Raw genomic sequence first — 23,201 nt, 5'->3', positions numbered from 1 at the left:
AAAATTCCTTGACTTTATCTTACTTTTTTCTTCTTTTACACTCCAGGAACTGCTCCTAGCGTACGTACCCCAGAGCTGCCCACAGCCCATTTCTCGCTGGGGGCCTTTCATAGGAGAAAGGTGTTACAGTTATGCTCCACTAACTTAAGAAGGTAAGGGTAGACAGAGCAAAAGAAGAGCAGTGAAAAATTTTAAAATCAAGAAAAGAAATTTATGGGTTTGCGGGTTAGCTCAGTTGGTTAAGCGCCTGCTCTGACAAACCCAGTCAGGCCCAGGGGACTGTGGTTTGATCCCCAGTCTCGCCCTTAAGGCAGCCTGAGCCAGCCAAAAAAAAAAAAAAAGAAATTTCAAGAGATGAAAAACAAGATATCTGAAACTTAAAAGTGCACTGCAGGATGTGATACCTTGCAGGGTTTGGTTTGGTTTGGTTTGGTCTGGTTCATTTGGTTTGGTTTGGTTTACCGTCCAACTGACAAACCGTTTTCCCATACTAGAAAGCAGCTCTTGGAGTATCATCTGTAGGCGGCCTTCCTAGATTTTTTCAAAGAAAGAGCTCTGCTTAGGGTGCTGCTTCCAGCCACCTCTTGCCTGCACATTTCTTGGCTGCGCTTGTCCTCAGAGGTGGTCGCCCTTGGTCTGTATCAAAGCACGCGTCTTCCCACTTACTTGAGGCCTGAGTAAATGCGCTAACTTAGGGCAGCAAATCCTCTCCCCCGGAGGGGGGCGGGGAGAGAACACTGACTTTAGAGACCTGCGTTCTTAAGGTTTGCTACATCAGCCTTACTATTTAAAAAAATCTAGGGCTGGCCAAAGAGCTCAGCAGATTAAAGTGCCTGTAAGTAGGTTCAGGGGTTGGGGATTCGACCCCCGGACCTGTTGTGCCAGCCCCGCCCCCAGGGCGCAGTGAGCTGGCTGCGGAGACTGGGCGTGGTGGCATGAGCCTGTAATCCCAGCTCTTGGGAGGCTGTAAACAGATGGATCACTCCAATCTAGTAGTGAGACCTTGAACACCCTGTAGACCCTTACCTAAAAATACGAAAATAAATAGATAAAAATAAATAATCTGAAGATCCAAAGTCTTGCTTCAGACTTTATTCCTTAATCCCCAATTTAAAAAAAAAAAAAAAAGCAGAACCACCTAAGTGGAGAAAGAACGCAGGCTTGCCAGGGCCCTCAAACCAGGTGCAGAGAGAGCAGGCTCCTGGAGTTTCCTCTGCCCACGTACAGCAGACCCTTCATGGGAAGAGAGCAGCACAGCAGTGCGAGGAAGCACAGACACCAGCTGTTCTCCAGCTAGGGACGAGGACGGCGGAAGACGCTTGGATCACGTCCGATACCCTGAGCCACACACCTCAGGGAAAGCCCGGCTGCACGCAGTGCCCCTCTAATGCTGGTGGTCTGAGAAAGGGGAAGTTTGCAAATCGGACTTCATAGTAATTTTAAAACGTGCTTTGTGAAACTGGTAAGAGGATGAAAAGGTGATTTGCAGGTTGAGAGAAATCACTTGCAAACCATGCCTTGGAGAAAGGAATAGTGTTTAGAATATATAAAGAACTCAGCTGGTCTTTATGCCACATGCTTGAAATCCCAACGCTTTGGAGGACGAGGCAGAAGAACTGCAAGTTTTAACCCAGTCCAGGCAGTGCAGTGACTTAGCTCTTGCCAAGATTCTCTCTCAATTTTTTTTTTTAAGCTCTGGGGTTTTGTTCAGGGCCAAGCTGCTGGGATCCAATCCCTATTTCCTCTAAGGAAATAAAACAAATAAAACACTCAAAAATTGAACTAGAAAATGAGCAAAAGATACAAATAGACATTTCAGTAAAGAAAATGTGCAGCTGGCACACAAAGACATGAAAGGACTTCATTAACCACTGGGGAAGTGCTGTCACTATGTGCCTATCAGGCTGACCAGAACAAAAACTAACACCACCAGCTTCTGATAAAGAGGAGGCGACCCCGGATCATTACTAGTGAGAATGCAAAATGGGGCAACCATTCTGGAAAAGTAACTTGTTGGTTCCTTTTCTTCCCTGCCCTTTCCTTTCCTCTCCTTTCTTTCTTTTCCTCTTCTCTCCTTTTCTTTTCAAGGCAGGGTTTTGCTATGTAGTCCAGGCTGGCCTTGAACTCGAGGTGACCCCCCCCACCTCAGCCTCCCTAATGCTGAGATTAGGAATGGGGCACCATGCCTGGCTGACAGGTTTTTTTTTTTTTTTAAAGCAACAACAAAATACGGAATTTCCATATGACCAAGCAGCTTCACTCTTGCACATCTGATCAAAGTAACGAAAATTTATGTTTACACAAAAACTTGTACATGAATGTTTCTAGCAGCTTTCCTCATAGTAGCCAAAAGCTGAAAGACCACAACCTTCCTTGAGTGGGTAATCAGTAAAACAGAATGTGGGCTATTCTTACGGCTGAAAGAAATGAACTACTGATTCACACAACAAGGTGGATGGATGAATCATCAGAGACTTACACTGAGTAAGAACAGCCAAGCCCTAGGGAACTGCATCGCACATAGTGCTATTTAAATTGTATTTCTGAAATGACAAGAATTACAGAGATAGAATATGGATTTATGGTGGCCAGAAATTAAGGGAGGGAAGGGTGGGCAGGCGGCAGCTGTGGTTCTCTGAGGCCCACGTGAGGTGTGTTTGTGCAGGCTGGAATGTTATGCTAGCTCATTGAGCAGTGATTTCGATAGCCTTGCTTGGGCCAGCGAGATAGCTCAGCAGACCAAGTGCCGGCTTTGGCAAGCTCGGAGGCCAGGTTTCGATCCCCGGTCCTGCATTCCGTGCTAGCGATCACTACGAGTCTGAGCTGTGTAGTGAGACCCTGTACCAGATACATAAATGATAGCCTTGTTGTAATTTCCTACTTTAGTTTTCAGAGATATGCCCACTGAGAGAACCTGGAACGCATGGCATTTCTGTTTTAATTTTTAATATTTATTTATTTATTTGCTGGTACAAGGTCTCTCTACGCAGCTCAGACTTGTAGTGATCCTCCTGTCTCAGCCTCCCCAGCACTGGGATTACAGGTGTACACCGCTGTGCCCAGTTTCAGTGGCTGGCACTGCACTCCCGGGTTCCAGGGCTGGCATGGCATGTGGTACCAGGGGTCGAACCTGGGTCCTTGCGCTTGCCGGGCAGGCACTTAGACCACCGAGCTATCTCCCCAGCCCTGTTTCATATTTCACAACTGTATGAATCTATAATTATCCCAGAATGAAAAAATATATCAGATGGGATCACACTTGGCTGCTGCTAGGGTTTTGGACCTTAGAGGAGAACATATTTTGATAGAGGATCCTCTGAGCAAGCAGGTGACCCTGAGAGCTTGTGGCAAGAAGGTAGACACGTAGCAGAACATAGGAGCCCCAGCCTGCAGCCGGGCACAGCAGCTGAACTTCACCAACTTTTAATTAAGCCCAGGCCTGGCCCTGGTAGCTCCCTTGCTTAAGATCTTAGCAGGCTAATTCACAAGCTTTACTAAATACAAGGCATCTTTCAGGAGCCGCTGCTCACAATATTATCGACTCCTGTCCCAGGACTGCTCCCAGGGAGGACTGTTGGCAAGCGGAGACGAGCTTTATGAACTGAGGCCATATTGGCTATAGTGGTCATGACGGCCTCGAATGACAAGCGAAATAACGTTTGGCTTTGATTCCCCCGAGACCCAGCTCCTCTCCTCCAGAGATTACAGGAGGGGCTGTTTCTCCCACCGACTCAGTCCTCATCACGAAGGTGGTGGAAGTTCCATTTCTGTGGGTCTCTGGCTGCTGCTTGCCATGCCATTGCCTGGGCCACCCTTAGGACCCCAGCCTCAGCGGCTACCCTGGATCCTTGGCGTTAAAGGGGTGCTTCGACCTTAACTTTAGTGAGCGATGACCAGAAAGTCCAGCTTTCCCTGGCTTTGTCTTCTTCTTTGACGGGCATGGCTCAGGTGTCCACGGGACCACTTGGGAAGGCCCAAGCGCCTGCTCCTGCCTGTCAGCACTGGGGCAGTCGGGGTGCAGTTCTGGGCTCAGACCGAAGGCCTTGCGTGAGCGAGGCAAGCTCGCCAGCGCTGAGCTGCGGCTGAGCCTCCGGGGCGGCCTGCTCTTCACCCCTCTCCTCTGTGTCACAAAGCTGTCTGCAGTAATAATCATGAAATGAAATCGTCATTATGACCAGCAAAGCAACACAGACAACAGAGTTCGAATTGTATTTAAATGCATTTGTGTATATATACCAGTAAAAGATAAATATGGCCGTATGATACAGAAAAACACATCAATGATAATTTTAGGCCTTAGTCTATAATAATGTATTTTGGGGTCAAAGATAAAAAATGTAAATGTCAAAGTATTATAATAATGAGTGATAGCTTAAAACAATTAAAGTTTCATTTTAAAGATACTAATATTTAGTAAAAATATTCTGAATTAACTGAAATTTACAATTACCAAACAAAATATAGTACCTCAAATTTTACGTTTTGTTTGACTTAAATTTCAAACAATAAAAAGGTCTAAGTTGTCCCATTAAAAGATAATTTTAATAATTTATGTGCTGTTTCTTTGTCTGCAATTACTATGAGATGAGTGTTTATTTCTAATCCACTACTTAATTGTGAGAATGTCGTCTCTTTGGACGAGAGGCACAAAGCAAACTCAGAGAAGAGGATGTAGCTAGGGCAGAACATGTTGAGAACCAGTTGTGTAGCAGGGAATCCTCAGTGTGAACGCTTACACAGAACACAGTACTCTTAAGGGTAAGTAATAAAAATGCACGAATTTAAGGCTTACATATTTGTTAAGCTTTACCAGGAACTGTACCTTCACCAATTGTGTAGAACTTAGACCAACAAAAGATTGCATTGAGCAAGAGTCATTTATCATTGCGATTGTTTAGAATTGGTCGAATGTGGCAATCATAGAAACCACAGCTACTCTTCCTTGGTCTTACTGTTTTCGATTCTCCAGAGAAAATGCAGCCTTCAATCCCTGCACCTGGGTAGACTGCGCCCACCCCCCACACTGTATCACCACTACAAAACCTGCTTGTCTGTTGTGATGCGTGCCCTGCTGGGTCTCACTTATAGCAGGTAAAGATTAAATAATTCTCGGGCTACTAAGGTGAAGAGACTAACTCTAGGGCTGGCGAGACAGCTCAGCAGACTAAGTGCCTGCTTAGGTAAAGCTCCAGAACCGGGTTCCCCGCCACCACATTTCAAGCTGGCCCCAGCCCCAGGCTCACTGAGCCGGCCACTGAGACCCCAGCGCTGGGAAGGCTGAAAGCAGGAGGATCACCACGAGTTTTGTTTTGCTTTTTGCCTTTTTTAGGGGAGGTACTGGAATATGAACTTAAGCTACCACCGGCCGACACCCTAGCCCCTCCTGATCGCTCTTTGTCGGGTGTCACGGAGTCTCTGGATGTGTCCCTGGCAAGGGGCGGGGGAGCCATCGACAGGACGGCCTGGGAACCTGGGCAGCTCGCGGGGGAGATGCGGCAGGAATCCGCAAACCGCTCCTCCTCGCCTCCCCTTTACCACTTCGAATTTGCTCTTCCGTCGCGAAGCCAGTCTTGCCAGCCTGTGGTGTTCCACTCGCCCAGCTGCTGGAAGGCTGGAATTTGCCCTTCTGAGTGATGGCATAGCAGATGGTTTTCAAGAACAGTCCCTGTCGTACAAGAATCCGAAACAGGACAGGAACGTGCTGGCAAGCGCGCCGTCGGCCCAGCTCAGCCCGCAGGTCTGCTTCGCGGCCCGGGAGACTCTAGCGCACCGTGATGTTGCCCGACTGCTAAGTTAACTACTGTGGGTAAGACTCTTCCGTGGATTCTGATTTTTCCCCTCAGTAACTTGAAACTGTTATTTCATGGTCTTTCATCATCTATTGTTATTGATTTAAAAAAATCTGTTATTCTGTCTTTGTATTAAATTGAACCATCCAAGTTGCTTGGTATTCAACTATGTTTTACTGCAGCAAATTTATAAAAATTAAATCCACCGATTTTGAGTAGACAATCCTGTGAGTTTTGGTAACTGTACAGTAAAGTAGTCAAGATATAAAACTTTCCCAACACCCAAAACTGTTTTCTTTTTCTGACTATTTATAGCCTCCTTCCTCCTCCCAGCCTTAGCAAACACTACCCTATTTTTTATCACTCTGAATGAATTGGAACTTTCTAGAATTTTATATACACAGAACTGTGTAGTAATGCTCTTTTGTGTCTTCTTTTATTTAGCATAATGCTTTCAAGAATCATTCATGTTCCTTTTTATTGCTGACTAGTACTCCACTACATGGTTAAAGCTACAATCTGTTTATCTGTTCTCGAGTTCATGGATGCTTGTGTCAATACATTTCTTGGCGGTTATGTCACCATTTACAGAGAAGGGACAATTCCTAGAGCATTAATTATTCATAGACAGAAGTCACACTCATTCTACTTGATTATTTTCTATTTATATTATACATGGCTTAATTCAATTAATATCTTTTTATCATGATTTTAAGGGTTTCTCTTTTACCTAGACTCTTTGTATTTCTTCACTGTGTCTAACTTTGCATTGTTTTTATTTATGTATTTAATTCACTATGCAATTTCGACCTGAAGATGCTTGTGATTGTTCAGTTTTGGAATCAACCTTTACCTCTTCAAATATTTCCTCTCCTCCTGTTCTGTTTTTTTGTTTGTTTTTGTGCAATCCCTACCAGATGTATGGTTATTCCAACCTCCATTTCTCTTAATTGTTTGTCTTCTTTTTTCACTCTGAGATGCAGCCTGGGTGATTTCTACATATGATGTTTCATATACATGTATGTTAATTCTGTAGCTTTCTACATTGTAGTTTAATACACATTAAGTTTTCTCATTAAGTTAACTTGCGGGATTTCTATACGCCCCAGTTATGTATTGCTCCATAACAAATAATCGCAAAACTCAATAGCCCAAATGACCATCACATCTTCCTCGTGACTTGGGAGGCATCAGGAACTGGCTCACTAGGGACTCTCGCTTGGGCTGTCTCGTGCCACTTGTCAGGGTGGCTGCAGCTGGCACAGAGGGAGCTGGAGGAGTTAGGGCGATGCCAGGCACCTCTTTCTCTATGCCACCCTTGCTCCTCTACACACTGCGGCTCTGCAAGGGCTGTTTGGCTTTGCACGCCGACAGCCACTCGCCAGGTAGGCTCTCCAACAGCAGCCCAGGCTCCAGCACAAGCCGTCCAGTAAACAAAGCCAAATGCCCCTCACCTGGCCCGTACCTTATTCTGTTAATTATGAGCAAATCATGATCCCATCCATGCAGGCAGGAGACATAGAGCCCACCTCTGGGCTGACTGACAGTTCACAAGAAGATCGCGTAAGATGGAAAACACTGCTGTGGCAAATCTAGTGCCACAGTTTTGAAAGATGAAATTTATCAAATTCGTTTCTGGATCACTCCTGTACAAAAACAATGTCTGGTTCTTACTTTATGCACTTGGCACTGTTTCTCTCTTCGTGTTATTCAGCACCCTTGAAGTTCCTTTCGATTCTTGCCCTAGGCTGTGGGGAAGACCCCCGGAGCTTCTCCACGGCTGCCTTTGCTCGGGCTCTGATAGAATTCAGATTTTATATAAGTATTTATTTAGGTTCTTGGCTCAGCATGTCTACATCTTAAGTATTGTGAGGGGCCGGGGAGATAGCTCAGTGGCGTAAGTGCCTTCCTGGCAAGCGTAAGATCCTGAGCTCAATCCCCAGTATTGGGGGAAAAGAAAAAGTATTGTGAGAATTCGGGCCTGCATAGGAAGCACAGGATAAGGATCTTTTTTCTTTGAGCTGGCACTTGTGACACCCATAGTCTGGGGATGGAGGCCTTGTCTTGCTCTGTAGAGAACGTAACCACACCTGTCCCCATGACAGGCGACCTCCCCACAACCTTAACACTAGTTAAGGTCTGTACTAGGCTAGCCATATAACTGACATACTGTATCTCCCTGTGGAGTCTCCCTTGACTTCTGTTACCTGACATTTCTCCATCTTTCTTACAAGAAATGTACTCAGCATGTTACTGGTATATAACAGCTCTAGGTGTTTGGAGCAGAAAGTAGATTTCTAATGTTCTTTGGGGCCAAAAGTCCACTATGTGTCCAAATATAGAACCCTGGATCACTGAACGATTGCATTTGATGAACAAATAAGTTCTTCTCTATGGGTCCCTAATCCCATTGTAAGAGCAAATAAGAGGCTAAGTTTTTTGTTTGGAGGAAACAGGTTCAGAGCCTTCTAGATTCAGGTCACACGCCTCCTCCGTAGAGCTGTCTCCTCCCTGGGGCTGCAGGAGTCCACGGTCCGTGCTTCCTCCTGCCTCTCCTCAGCGTCCTTTTCGAGCTCCTCTTTTTGGACCCACACAAGCAGAGCTCTTCCGACTCCTTGGGCTTCTTTTCTCACCCTGGTCTCCTTGGAAGTTAATGCAGTTGTTGGGGTGGTCTAGACATTCTCTGCCCCTGGCGGCAGCTGCGCTGACTCTCGCGTTCCCCAGATCTGACCTCCACTTGCCTTCTGGGCGTAACTTGGACATCTCATGGACAAGTGCATTCAGTAAATCTTAAAATGAGCCTCTCTGGTCTGCCAACTCCCCCCGGAAAAATTGCACTCCTCCTGGGTGTTATATCAGCTAAGAGCCCTGTAGTCCGAGGTGTGCACCAGCAAATCTCACCTTGCTCTCCTGCAGCTCTCGCACGCTGTGAGGCAGTGGCTGAGACCAATCAATTCTGTGCCCTATGTGGCTCCTCCCCTACTGGCACTTCTCAAGGCCTAAGCCTACAGCGTGACCACAGTGGGCTCCTCAGTGGTCTTCCTGCAGCCAGTCTTTTTAATACACTTTTTTTTTTCTTTTTTGGTACCACGAGTTGAACTCAGGACCTTGCACTTGCCAGGCAAGTGTTGTGCTGCTGAGCTACACCCCCTTTTAATCGATTCTCTAGGCTTCCAGCTACAGGTTGACTCCAAACGCTCTCCTTGGCCCTGACTGGCTTTGCAGCCACTACCTGGCAGATTTGAGCACTGCTTTCTCTGTTTTGTTCTGCACAAGTTGAAGGCACTGAGGCCACCCAGAAGATCATTCTCAAATATAAAAGTTAGCTCCTCTTTGATTAAAATTATTTATTTCCAGTACCAGAGATTGAACTCAGGGTGCTCAATGACAAGGCTACATCTTCAAATCTCCAGTCCCCCCAGATTTTAACTTTTTAAAACCGAACCTTGCTAAGTTGCCTACACTGACCGCAAGCTTGCAGTTCTCCTGTCTCAGCCTCCTGAGTAGCTGGGGTTGCAGTGGCGCCCACTGCACCCGGCAAGCTTAAAATTCTTTTGGCTTCCTGTTGCTTTTAGAAGATGATCCAAACTTATCATGATGTATGTAACCAACTACAGACACAATGATACCCCCAAACTGCCCCAAAGTCAGGCCTTCCAACAAGAGTCCCTTCTCATTCCTGGTCTATAGGTTGGCTATAGCTTAGTGAGGCTGCTCTCGAGTTCCAGCTCCAGGGCTCCAGGAGCCAAGCTACATGAGAGATTAGATGCAGGTTTTTTTACACAGCATGGAGGATCGTCACAGTGCAGCTCCTCTCTTGCCTCCAAGTTCCCAGCATTAAACCTCATCTCTGGAAGACGGTCTCTAAATGTGTGTTGAAATACTAAAGCTAGAGGAGACTGGAAACTTTTTTTTTTTTCGGTACCAGGGATCAAACTCAGGACCTTGCACTTGCCAGGCAGGTACCTATGCCACTGAGCTATCTCCCCTGCAACTAGAGGAGACTGGCTCTTAGGAAAACTAAGAAGCTAACTTCTGTCTCTGCAGCCTCTCCGCATGCTATCTTCTCATTCATAACATGTCCTACGTAAGAACCTGGTCGCATCTCAAGATCATGTCCCTGTGCTCACTGCTGAAATCCACGCTCACAAAGGCCCTGCAGCCAACAATTCACATACCCATAAAATACTGTTATCTTGTAATATTATAAAATATTTGTCTATTCACTCTTTGAGATTTGCCACCTGACCCTTCTGTAGCAAGACAAAGTTTAATTCCTCTGCTATAGGAATTTAAATCAACAAGTTGGAGATAAGGAAATTTTCAATACTAAATAAGTAGCTGATTGCATTGTCCTACAGGTAGGCTTCGTTCATAAACCGCTGGCTGATCGCCCGGGTGTCGGCTCTGCCACTCACACCAAGCCGCGGAAGTTTCACTCCATGGCACGCTCTATGTGAAGGCCACCTGGATGGAAGCTTTCCCTGCATGTGCTGGGGGTAGAGACAGCGGCCTCAGCCAACGGGCTGCCCGCGCCACACCAATGTCCCTGGCAGCCACTGTTGCGATGCGTCCTTCAGCCTGCGCTGTGCACGTGGATCCTTCCAGTCAGACCCCTGAATGCCCCTAGAAATAGACCGTCTGAAATAAACATCAACTGTGCTTCAAAAAGATTCTGGGCCTATGCGGTCATAGCCCAAAAAAAGAGTCCTTTGGGGACGCAGGACATGTGAACAGCAGAGCCCAGGCGTCGCTTGCAAAAAAAAAAAAAATTCCTGCTCCTTCCTCTCCAGCAGCAGTTCCATCTTTGGCCTTTCTAAAATCCACAGCCCTCCACTTTCCATACTGGGCTTGGGCAAGGTCTTTGCCACTCACTCTGGTTTCCACTGCTGTCACCCCTGCACATCACATTCATTTCTAAGAGCATTCCTTAAGCACATAAGCGGCAGCCTCAATATGTCTTTCTGGTAAAACTATAAAGCTGCTAAACAGTGCATTTGACTAGGCTGTGTCTCTGCATCAGAGTCCCAGGGCTGGGGTTGGGAGGGATGGGGCATAGAGGAAGCTAGTACTTATTGGGCAATTTCCACGTGCTGTTTCTATTGTCCTAACAGGATATAGTTCCATCCCCCCCATGTCATGTCTGACATGAAGTCTGTTGTCTCTCTTTATAAATAAGAAAGTCAAAGCTCAGAGATGTTAATGGGCTCTGAGTTCCATGGTTGGTCATCAGTAGGGACAGAAGCCAACCCCAGCCAGTCTCCAAAACCCATGTCCCCAGCACCTGCTGCATGTCTCCATGGTGAGGTCTACTTACTAGAGAATGAAAGACACACTTCTAGAATTGCAACACATGGGAGTGACTGTTCAGATGAACCATCAATACTTCTCCAATGGACAAGGGTGTTCCTGAAGCCGCCTCCGCGCACAGTTCCAGGCAAGGCCCCACGGCGGCTGCGCAGAAGCAGCTCGGGGCTCACTGCCTGCAGCATACTGCAGCCCAGGACAGCAGCAGATCATTTCATATCCAAAGACTTACCCACAACTGGTTGGACGCTCACTGCATAGCGTAATTCAGAGATGGACCTGCCGGTGTGGAGTTAATGAGGACTGATCAGTCAAGGTCTAGTTGCAGGAAATCCAATTCTAGCAGAAATAATTCCTTTCAAACTTAGCGGGGAAAATCAAAATGAGATACTACTTCACATCCACTAGTAAATAACTGTTGGCAAGGATGTGGAGAAGGTGGAGCCCTCCCACATGCCCAGGGGCAACACGACGTGGCAACACGAAGTGGTATTGCCAGTTTAGAAAAAATGTAGCATTTCCTCAGAAGATTAAACATGGTTACTGTGTGACCACAGCACTGTGACGCCTCAATCCACATCAGAGAGAGAGGAAGGAATAACACGCAAGCAAAACATACACAGAAGTGCTCAGGGATGCGTGATTTCTAATAGTTGGAAAATGGAAACAATCCAAATAGATAAAGAAAATGTGGTATATCCATAAATGGAACATTATTCAGCAATAAAAAGGAAATGAAGTGCTGACACATACTGCGGAATAGATGAACCCTGAAAACATTACAGTAGGTGAAAGAAAACAGACACACACAAAACACATATTGTGATATTTCATTTATACAAAATTTCCAGAACAGGCAAACTTGGAGACGAAAGTAGAGTTGGGATTGCTTGGAGCTTGGAGTCAGGGACAGATGGCCAGAGGCCACTGGTAAGGACAGGATTTCTGTTTTGGAGGACAAATGTGTTCTAAAATTAAGTTTCACAAGCCTGTGAATTTACCTGAGGGACATTGAATTGAACACTTTAAATAGCATATGAATTGTAGCTTGACAAAAACTACCTTAAAAAGTACAAGTGGGTAGTGTATAGAATCTCCAGGGGGCTGGGAAGTCGGGCTAAACGTCACACGGGCAGAAGAAAGGCCCAAGTTATTTAGGCGCTGGAAGAGCAAACACATCTCAACCTTCACGGCCGGACAACAACGCTGCTCCTTGCCTGGACCAGACGGAATGCAGCGGAGGGCCAGCCGCCCCCGTCCCCACTGCTGCCACCCTGCACATTAGAATGCACTCTGCCCTGCTCCAACCTCTTCATGAGTGAGGTGTGGGCAGCCCGGGTCACCTAGCACCTGAAACGGAGATGGTGACTCTCCGCATTGTCAGGATTGTAGGAAAAAGCCGGCTATGGCGTGGAAGGTGAATTCTCCCAGCCGAGGAAGCAGGCAGCAAGTGCTACTACAAACATTTCTCCAAATGAAAATAACCTTAGCTGTTCTTTGAGGGGGGGATAGAATTTAAGGTGAAATTACGAGAGCAACATTACACCTAAAGGAATTGTGTTAGGTGGAAACCAAGCCTTGGATTCTTCCAGAATTTGCCTGAGTCTCCAGTTGGATGGAAAGATAAAGCGCACAGGCTGAATCACATGCCGAGGCAGCCAGAAGGACATCAAACTCTGGACTATGCGAGTTTAGAGTTTTCTTTCTTTTTTATTTTTTTCAGAACTGGGGATTGAACTCAGGCCCTTGCACTTGCCAGGCAAGTGCATATTCTACTGAGCTATCGCCCCAGCCCCAAAGGACTTTAAAAAGATGTCACCCAGAAACTCCTCAAGGTCCAGATCATCTGTCACTTTTGTTATGCTCTGGCTACCAGGGGCTTCAATGAAACTGAAGTCTAGACCCAACCAGTGCCCCAGATATCAAAGAAGAAGCAGCCAGTTGGCTTCTCCTGTCCTTTGCTCTGTCGTCCTGCACACATGAGCAGGAAGCAGAGCCACAGAGACCAGGAGCGCTCCGAGCTGTACTCAGGTGGGCCTGGGACCAGCGTGGCGCGGGGCATGCTCTCCTGGCTTCGGCTGTGGAATGCTTGGCCCGAGGATTTCTTTTTCTCCCCGTGTCTCCTGTGAACGCAGGAAAGATCGAGCCCTCCCACATCATTTCTTTCTGTTCTTGAATTCTGTCTGGAACTCTAAATCTTTGTTCCATCTGGGTAGTTGGGATGATGGAGGGCAGGCTGGAAGAGGGTCTGGCCCTTTCGTCATAGTTCATTTCATTTTTATGCTCCTTTTCTATCTGGCTCTTCTTAATAGCTTTGAGATGAATTTCCTTTCAGCCTTGCTCTGGCCTTGTGAAAGCAGAGTTGAGTTATTAGACACAATAGCAGCATTTATTTATCTGGCTTTCATCAAGATAAATAACAAATTTATATAAAATCTTAGCACTTCAAAAACACCCCAATATTTTTTTAAATAAATGTGGCTTATTTAATGGTTTTGCACAGCTTTTCCATAAAACACCAACATGGTAAATTAATTTGCCAAATGGTATCTTAACCCGCAGTCACTCACAGCACCATGGAGCAGATGAAAGAGGTGAATTTTAAGGAAATCTCACCATAGAGCTCTAAAATAAAAAAAGAAAGAAAGAAATCACCACATCAGCGACACTGTACATAAGGAGCAAGGATGATGTATTCACCATCAATAAATTTAATAGCAGCCATAACACAATGTCTAGAAATTCACTTTAAGTCTGAATTATTTTAAATAAGGCATCACACATACAGGTAAGAAAGAAAAAAAATTCCCTGCTCAATTTCCATTAATTTCCCAGCCAGTAACTTTGAAATAGTGTGGAATTTGTAGGTCAGCAGCAAAAATTCACTCAACCAGGGAGAAAATGGGCCATTTCCCATGGTGGCCGGCTGAAGGCCCCACTCAGGCGCTATTTCTTAGGTCTTGGCAAGTCCTTTGACTGTATAATTTCTTGATTATAACTGGGCTGAGGCTGCTTTCCATGCTACACGGAAAGCGAGGTGAACTGAGCCTTCTCTACATTACAGGGGAGTTACCCGGGCTCCCACGTGGCCACCTGCCCAAGTCAGCGCTGAAGACTGTATCACGCCAGCTGCGACGAAGACACAAACGCAGGCTTTTGTCATCAGCAGCTGAGAAGTGCTGAGCAGGCAGAAGGAAATGGGTCTGCAGCGTCCCGTAGCCTTTTACAGGAGTTTGCCCTTCTGTTGGCCATGCTTGGTACAACAGGGGAGGGGACTCACGAGGGCCATCCAGCTGCTTCTCGCATTCCTGGAGAGCTCCGTGTGAACGCTGGCATTGGCATTCCCGGCCATCCACCCAGTGCCGGAGCAAAAGAAGACAACATAGAGGAAACTTTTGTCCACCTTGTGTGGCACGCGTGGAGCACAGCATGCTAATATTTCATGTTTTCAGATTAAATAATGCAAATACCTGTCACTGCATCACATGTAAGCAACATTTAAAGCACTATAATTTTTTAAGTTTTTAAACGTTTTATTGATTTATTTATCCGGTATAGGGTCTTGCTCCACAGCTTGGACTTTTTTTTCCCCATAATTTTATTGAGAAACAAATAGCAATGAGACAGTTTCAAATCAAATTGGTAGGACTATTCCAATAATTAACACATTGCATACTGTCTTCCTAGTGGTTATTTGTTGTACAAGATGCAGACATGATATCCTACTTACAAGCACCATTAGAACAAATCCCTCTATTCATTAAGAAAATGTAGCTATATATCTATCCTAACCATTTTGAATACACAGATACAAAATGTTCATCTGTATCCCCTTTTTTGTTTAGTTCCGTCATTTAAATTTTATAGGTGTGTGAACTCAGCAAAATATTCCAAAATAGTCCAGTAGTCCATAATAGTATTGGGTCTTCTGCTTCACTGGCAATGTCAGAAATTGTTGACCTGAGTCCCCTACAGCTCAACATAACAGCATGGCTTTACTTCTTATACTTCGTTTTTATACTTTTCTGCTGGATGGTTAAGACCAAGGTAAAGCAGGACCTATGCAATGAGAGTTGTAGCTTTTGGATCTGATAAGGTCAGTGAAATCCCCTCAGGATTTATCCTGAGACCCTGTACCTCAGATTGTAGAACCTTTGTCAGTGTCAGCCATGTGGATGAGTCACGGCCATTGCTTGGCCAATTTGCTCTCTGTGAAAGCCTGAGAGAATGTTTTTACATCAACAATCACTTACAACTTGAACTTGTAGTGATCCTCCTGCCTCAGCCTCCACAGTGCCAGGATTACAGGCATACGCCACCACTCCTGGTTTCAAACTAGCACAGCAAGCTTGGGGTTCCAGAGCCAGCAAGGCATGCAGTACAGGGGATAGAACTAGGGAACTTGTGCTTGCTCGGCAGGTGCTTAGACCACCGAACTATCTCCCCAGCCAAAACACTATAATTTCTGAAACCCAGATTTGATCTTTTACTTTATATGATAAGAGTGTAAAATAAATCTATAAAAAAGCAAAAGAACGCTCTCACAACTTCTTGGAAGCTCGGTGAGAAGGGATGTTTATCTTGCTAACGGCAAAATATTATATATTAAATTGAAGTCATTTTGATTACTAAGCAATCTTTAGGCTTTAAATAAATGGTAAAACCAGCACACTGACACACCTGTAATCCCAGTATGTGGGAGGCTGAGGCAAGAAGGTCACGGCAAGTTCAAGGTGAACCTGACCTATACAGCAAGTTCAAAGCCAGTCTGAGCTATATAACAAGACTCTGGGGGCTGGGGAGATAGCTCAGTAGAATAAGTGCTTGCCTGGCAAGCATAAAGGCCTGAGTTCAATCCCCAGTTCCGTAAAACAAAAACAAAAACAAAACTAAAAAGTCCCTGGCTGCCTCAGAAGAAACACTCTGTATCAAAAAACAATTATAGAGATGATTTTTTAAAGCTAAATAAAAATAATAGCTACTTTTTGACTCATCAAAGCTATGTCTAAACTAACAGCTCACTTCCCTCAAGCACTTTTTGATGACTATGCTGAAAGAGCTAAGCCAATGATCCAGGGAGGTAGCAGACCCCTGGGGCGCCTATCCTGGAGAAGACAGCCAGGGACCCAGAGGAAGTGTCCTAATCCTACCTTGAGATTTAAAACTTACCAGGAAGAGATGATTTCTGATATGATGAATAAGAATAAAATGCCCCTAACAGCAAAAAAAAAAAAATAATAATAATAATAATAATAATAATAATAGCTACTGATCAGGTAATACCACCCAATATTGGCCACAGCATGGCCTTCTTTTTGGTCCACAACAGTACTTGAAGTGAAGGTTATTATCCCTTTTTTTCTAGTGCATAAAACCGAGGCTGGCTCCTAGAACTGGCATTTCTCTAAAACGACTGAGCTGATAGAAGAACTGGGATGTGAACCCAGATCGGCTTGTTCTGAGCCTGTTCTCAGCCCCTCTCCAAAAGGCCATTTTAATGGTAGCTATTAATTTTTACAAGAAAACTAAAAGCCATCCCTGTGCAGGAGCATCCTCTTGCTGTCAGGGTCAGCGAAGTAGGCCAAGCTCCCCTCTCCAGGTCTTGTGTTCCAGAGCCCACGCTGGCCAGTCCCCACCTGTCAGCTCTACCTTCCTTCCCACCAGCGCCAAGGCAGTGGACAGATCAGAAAGGCCCCAGCAGGACTCACATCTCTCTGCCCAAATGAGCCTCTTATGACAGACGATAACCTGGCATAGAAGCCCGGGCTTTATCTAAATCACGTCCTCTTCCATATTGAACTTTCAGGGCAGCAACTACTAACAGTGCCCAGCCCTGCACAGCTCTATTTTCTGAGGCATGACCTAACCTAGACACATCTTAATTTTGATAAATAAGTATGTCATTTTAATAAGTAATAAAGGTATACAGAGCAATACTCAGAAACGCAGAAGGGTTTGTAGTGGAGTCGTTCCGGCCACGTAGGAACCCACCACTACCAGTGCACTCTGTTTCTCAGCCTGGAGGTAGTCACTGTCTTTCAGAGATATACCATGGTGACAAAAGCATTGACGTTATCCAATGAAACGCCAGTGAGCCACCCTGAACATTGCTGCATATTGAACACAGGACCACATACAAGTCCTCTCCCACTGAGCAGCACCCTCAGCCCTTCTTATTTTACTTTGAGACAGGGTCTTGCTAAGTTGCCCAGGCTACCCTTGAATTGAACTCAGGACCTTGCGCTTGCAGGCAGGAGCTTATTCTCCTGAGCTATCTCCCCGGCCCCTTTGAATTTAATATCTTCCTGCCACAGCCTCCCAAGTAACTGGAATGATAGGTACCCCCCACCACCACTGTGCAGTTTTGAACATTGTATCTTCTTGTTATGTATTTGGTTCAGGGTCTCACTACACAGTTCAGACTCGTGATCGCCGGCTGTCAGCATCCCCAGCGCTGGGATTACTGGCATGCATCACCATGCCGGATCTCAGTGGCTGGCTCAGGGCATGGCAGGGATGGGGCTGGCATGGCCTGCGGTGCTGGGGATCAAACCCTAGTCCCCGAGCTTGCCTAAGCAGGAGCTTAGTCCCCTGACCTATCTTGCCAGCCCTGAACATTGCATCTTTAAGGATGTGTCATTAAGGTTGTTTCAAACCAGGTTGGCATGCCTACAATCCCAGCACTTGCGAGGCTGAGCCAGGAAAATCACAGTGAGTTCAAGACCAGGCTGGGCTACAGAGTGAGCTCAAGGAGAGCCTGAGCTACATAGCAAGAACCTGCCTCAAAAAAAAAAAAAGAAGAAGAAGAAGAAGATTAGCTTCATATCTGCTCGTGTACAGTTGCTTTATTCTTTGTTATGGCTGTAGAAGATCACTTTGAGAGATGCAACATAATGTATTTGTTGGGTCTTCTTCTGATAGGTATTTTGGTTTTTTTTTTTTTTTTCCCAGTGACTTTGCAGTTGTAGATGATGCTATAGAGAATTCCTTTGTAACAAAGTACAAATGTAACAATAGCTATAATTTTAATTCCTCCAAATAAAGTTGCACTGCCAAATCGAATTTTCCCTGTCCAAAGCTGTATCAATTCATACTTGTCCTGACGGTGGACTGGACAGTGGACGGTGGACGGTGGACGGTGGACGGGCTCCCTGAGTCTTCATCTGCGCAACTGTTACAAATCTCGGGACCTTTATCCGGCTGACCTTGGTTATAATTTGCCTTTTTTTAATTATAGGGGTAACGACAACTTTTCATATGTCTACACATCATCCTTATTTCCTTTTATGTAAACCATCTGTTATTTTCTGTTGCCTGTTTCTCTGTTAGGTTTTTGGCCTTTTTCTTATTAATGTATAGGAACTCTTTTTTATATTAAGGAAATAAATCGTATGGAATATATGTTAGTTATTTTTCTCAATTTGTTGTTTGTCTTTTAGCTTCATTATTTCTTGACAGACACATTTTTTTCATTTTTATGCATTCAAATTTATGAATCCTGTCTTTTATGACTTCTGGGATTAGTATCAGATTTACAGAGCCTTTTCCCACACTGGTATTGTATAGAAATCCTCCTAGGTTTTGATCTATTATTTTATGGCTTCATTTTTTAATGTTGAAATCTTTGCTACATCTGGAATATATCAGACACAAGGAGAAAGGTGGTGACCCAATTTTATTTTGGTTTTCTAAACGGCTGCCAAGTGTTCCAAAAACAATTTTGTGTTTCATCTTTGTAAAATAATGCTTGGAACACAGTTAAGAAATCTGGAGTTGGTCCTACCTTCCGCCTCCAGTCTCTCGGAAAACCCATCTCAGGGAGGACGCGGAAAGCACGCTCGGCCTGCGCACAGCAAGCTGCAGCGGCAGGGCACGCGCGAGGGAGGAGCAGGCAGTGGGATTAGGCCGCTCCTGGGCGGCCGGGTTTGCTAAGGCGCAAAGCGCATGCGTGTCCAGAGGATGCGCTGACCCTTAAGACAAGTGACATCAATCGCAAATACAAAATTAGATGTAGACGTGAACACGGAGGTTGAAGAGAAACTGTAATACATGTTGAACTTTTACAGCTAATATGTCCTACAAAAATAAAGAAATTTAACATATTTTATTAACTGCCAGCTACAAATAATGTCGAAACTCATTTGTTTCATCTCCATGTGTGTGTGTGTGTGTGTGTGTGTGTGTGTGTTTTATATATATTTTTTTTTTTTTTTTTTTTTTGCGGAACCGGGGATTGAGTTTAGGCCCTTGCGCTTGCCAGGCAAGTGCTTATTCTACCGAGCTATCTCCCCGGTCCTCTGACATATTCTTTGGTTGTCTCTTCATACGACAAATGCAGGAACACCCAACTATTTAAGACAGCTATTTTATATTATTCTTATCAATTATATTGCTAAGTTATGTATACATTTATATTTTATAAAGTAGCAATGCTATTTTTCTTCTAGCATCATTCATCCAATTTTCTTTTTTGCCAATGGCCATTTCTAAAGGTTTCCACGCACTTTCCAACGTGGTGTTGGTATAGTCCTGCAACCTCGTAGGGTTCTTGTCAGACTTGGAGAGATCCCTGTCAAGTTGCTTTCATATATAAACTCTAGGATTTTAGGTCATGTTCATTTTTCTTGCTCATTGACTAGCCCTAAATTCTCTTTCAGCTGATGACAGTCACTAACCAGCTGTCATCACTGATCTTATTGCAAGGTTTCTATGGCTTTTAATTTATCATGTTTCATCTAACACTTCGTGTTACATCACTAGGAAATATAATTTCCCACTGTAGTTTATAATCTCCATTAGTTGGTTCAGCAAGTTACCCAAAAGATTTGCATTCTTTCTATGCGAACTGTGCTAAGGAGAGAGTATTTACTAAGAAAACCAAGGCAGCCCAGTTTAAACAATATTCAGGAAAGTTTATAGCCTGAGCATCAAAAGTGAGTGTGTTGTGTGTGTGTGTGTGTGTGTGTGTGTGTGTGTCTTTTTGAGACAGGGTTTCATTCTGCAGTTCAGGCTGGCCTTGAACTTTCAGGGATCCTCCTGCCTCAGCCTCCTGAGTGCTGGGATTATAGGCATGCGCCACCACGTCCAGATATTTCATACTAAAATTCTAGATTCTCAGGAACACAGAGGATGACAGAATTAGAATATCGTATATTTCAAAAATCTAACATAGGACGCATATGATGTTCTCGATAAAGCAGTATTTACTGAAGACAATTCACAACATTCTGGGCACTATTCTCTCCCATCCCTGTTAATTCTCTGTGATCGCTACATCTATGCTGCCTGCACACACAGCCATCGCTCACCAGAGCTCTTCATTTTAGTTCACGGTCAGTCTTAGCTCTACAAACAACTATATAGTGTATGGTTAGTGTTCCCCAACAGTTCTTTTTTTAAAAAAAATATTTATTTATTTAGTACAGTGTCTACAGGGTCTCACTACATAGATTGGACTCGTAGTGATTCTCCTGTGTTCAGCCACCCAAGCTCTGGGATTAAGGTGCACACCACCACGCCCAGTCTCAGCCACCATCTCAGTGCGCCCCAGGGGTGGAGCTGGCATGGCACCCCGGGGATTGAACTCCAGTTGCTGAGCGATCTGACCAACCCCACCAACAGTTCTGATGTCAATATTTTGTAAATATTTTGGTTGGTTCAAGTTCATTCTCTAATAAGTTCCTTGGGAAGGGGTCATGGATATATATATATATATATATCCAGAACTGCAGAGTGAAACCCTGTCTTAAAATAACCCCCAAAATAAAAACAAAGAAATAAGCAGGTATAATTATTATATAAAGTATAAAAGTGTCTAAACAAAAAGCTGTAGATCTGAATTTGAATTAGAAATATCACTATAAACTCATGCGCTATCTTACCTTAGAAAACATGGAGATTTAAACAAAGATACTAACTAGTTCTGCCCATGACAAGAACTAAAATCTGTAACCACTTTAATACCAACAAGCTCATCTAGTGTGGAAAATGGGGTCTACAAATACGATACCTCCCTGAATGAAATCTGAGTTTCTTAGAGAACTGGATGCTTCCGGATCCACAGCAAGGAGTGCACGAGGCATGCTGGAATCGCCTGGAAGGATCTGTGTGCTCATGTCCAAAGAACACAGATGCCAGCTTAAGAGGCTCGTATTGACCAATGATAGCAAATTTTAAATTTCAAAAGATAATATATCCTAGTTACTTTCTCATGGTTGGAACAAAACATCAAGCCCACAAATAAAAGGAAAATATTTATTTTAATTCACAGTTTGTAGCAGTTTCAGCCCAGAGTTGGCTGGCTCCAAGGTAAGGCACCGTGGCAGAGGAGAAATAGTTCATGGTAAGGCAGGTAGGAAGCAGTAAGCACCTCTCTCCTTTCCCTTTTTATTCCACCCAGGCTTCAAGCCTATTGGTTGGTGCCATCCACATGCAGAGTGGGTTCTCCCTCCTCCGTAGGTCCATTATTCCCACCCAGGACTATGCTGATCTAATTTATTAGTGGACCGGTCCAGTATCATGAACCCATGGTCCAGTCACCTCCCCAAAGCACTGAGTGCTGAGGCTTTGGGGAGACATCTAGACACAGCCAGAACAAATGATGTGCAATCAGTTGAAACGCATCAAATAGCTTTAGGTCTATGAATTCACAATCTTTTAAAAAACTAATTGATCTAGGCATACCCAAAAGCCCACCAAGTATATCATTCCATTTACATGAAACATCTGGAATAAGTGAAAACACAAAGAAGTATTAGCCATTCTTGAGGACGTGGGACAGGAGGACAGAGAGTAACGGATGCATACACAGGGGACTTCCTGTTGAGATGACAGGACCTGGAGCCAGACAGCAGGGCAGTCAGAACAGCGCTGACAACGCAGTCAGTACTGTATATATTATAGCACAGGTTTTTAAAAGCCTGAGAAAAGTTACTTTCAGAGAAGTACAGAAAACTAATTTATTGTCTTCAAAGCTAACATAAGTTAAAGAATCAAGAATCTGCCCCATCTTTTTCTATGTTGGCTAGTATTTTCACTTAAGTCTGTATTTTATGACAGAGTGACAAGAAAGTAGGTTAGAAGTACTATTTTATAAAACAACTTTAGGTTACAATATAAACAAAGTGACAGCATCTAATTGTATTCCCCAATTAATTAATGGAGGTAGGCATTTTACGCTGATGGTATCACAAGAAAGGAAGAGCATCTGAGCTCTTGCGCCTCCTGGCCATAACGTGTCAGCAAGAGTGGTAACGCAGTGGCAACGCGAATCTTGATAAAAGTTGGCAAACTTTGAGGTACGGGTTACAATTTTCAGAAAATACAGAAAGAAATGTGCTGACCTACACTTACCCGTGCAATCGGCAGCATCTAGGGCTTGGGAAGTCTGCAGCTCAGATATCTTGGATATTTCAAACGATAAATTGTGAAGGAAAAAGGGAGAGGGAAGGCAAGTAGTAGAAACCGTGGCGAAGACGCTGGAAGCGCGCCAAAGCCAAGCCAGCGCCTGGCTCCGCCTCTGCGGGAGGAGGAGTCTCCCTGCTGAAGCGGGAAGCGCTGATCAGGGTCTTGATCTGCGTCCCTAACTGGGCTGTTCGGGTGACTGTGCAAGTTCCTTCCGAGACCTCTGCCAGGCAGACGGGCGCAGGAGCCCCGCGCTGAGCAGGATCACCAGAGAAGCCTGAAGACCCGAGTTAAGTGACTCTTCCATTTGCACCAGCACGTCTTGGGCACACAGAGTGCTATGACCAAAACAGAAGCTGCAGGCGCGTGCCCAGAACCCTGCGCCGAGGCAGGGACTGACAAGACCTCGCCTGAAAATAAACGCAAACAGGGTGAGGCTGGAGCTCAACGGGAGGGAGTCCACGGGTTTGACTTCCAGAACCGCAATCCACCAAACAACTGTCAAAGTTGGCCCAAGAAGAAATAGGCAATTTCAATATGCTGATTATAGTTTTTTATTATTATTATTTTTAAAGAGAATACAAAATAATAGCAAAGAACATTAGAAACGATACAGAAGGGGCCGGGGAGATGGCTCAGTAGGATAAGCGCTTGACTGGCAAATGCAAGGATCTGAGTTCAATCCCCGGTTCCGCCAAAAAA

The sequence above is a fragment of the Octodon degus genome, unplaced genomic scaffold, assembly GCF_000260255.1.
Source record: "Octodon degus isolate 3935 unplaced genomic scaffold, OctDeg1.0 scaffold00020, whole genome shotgun sequence".
Classification (NCBI taxonomy): Eukaryota; Metazoa; Chordata; class Mammalia; order Rodentia; family Octodontidae; genus Octodon; species Octodon degus.
This window is presented reverse-complemented; position numbering follows the sequence as displayed.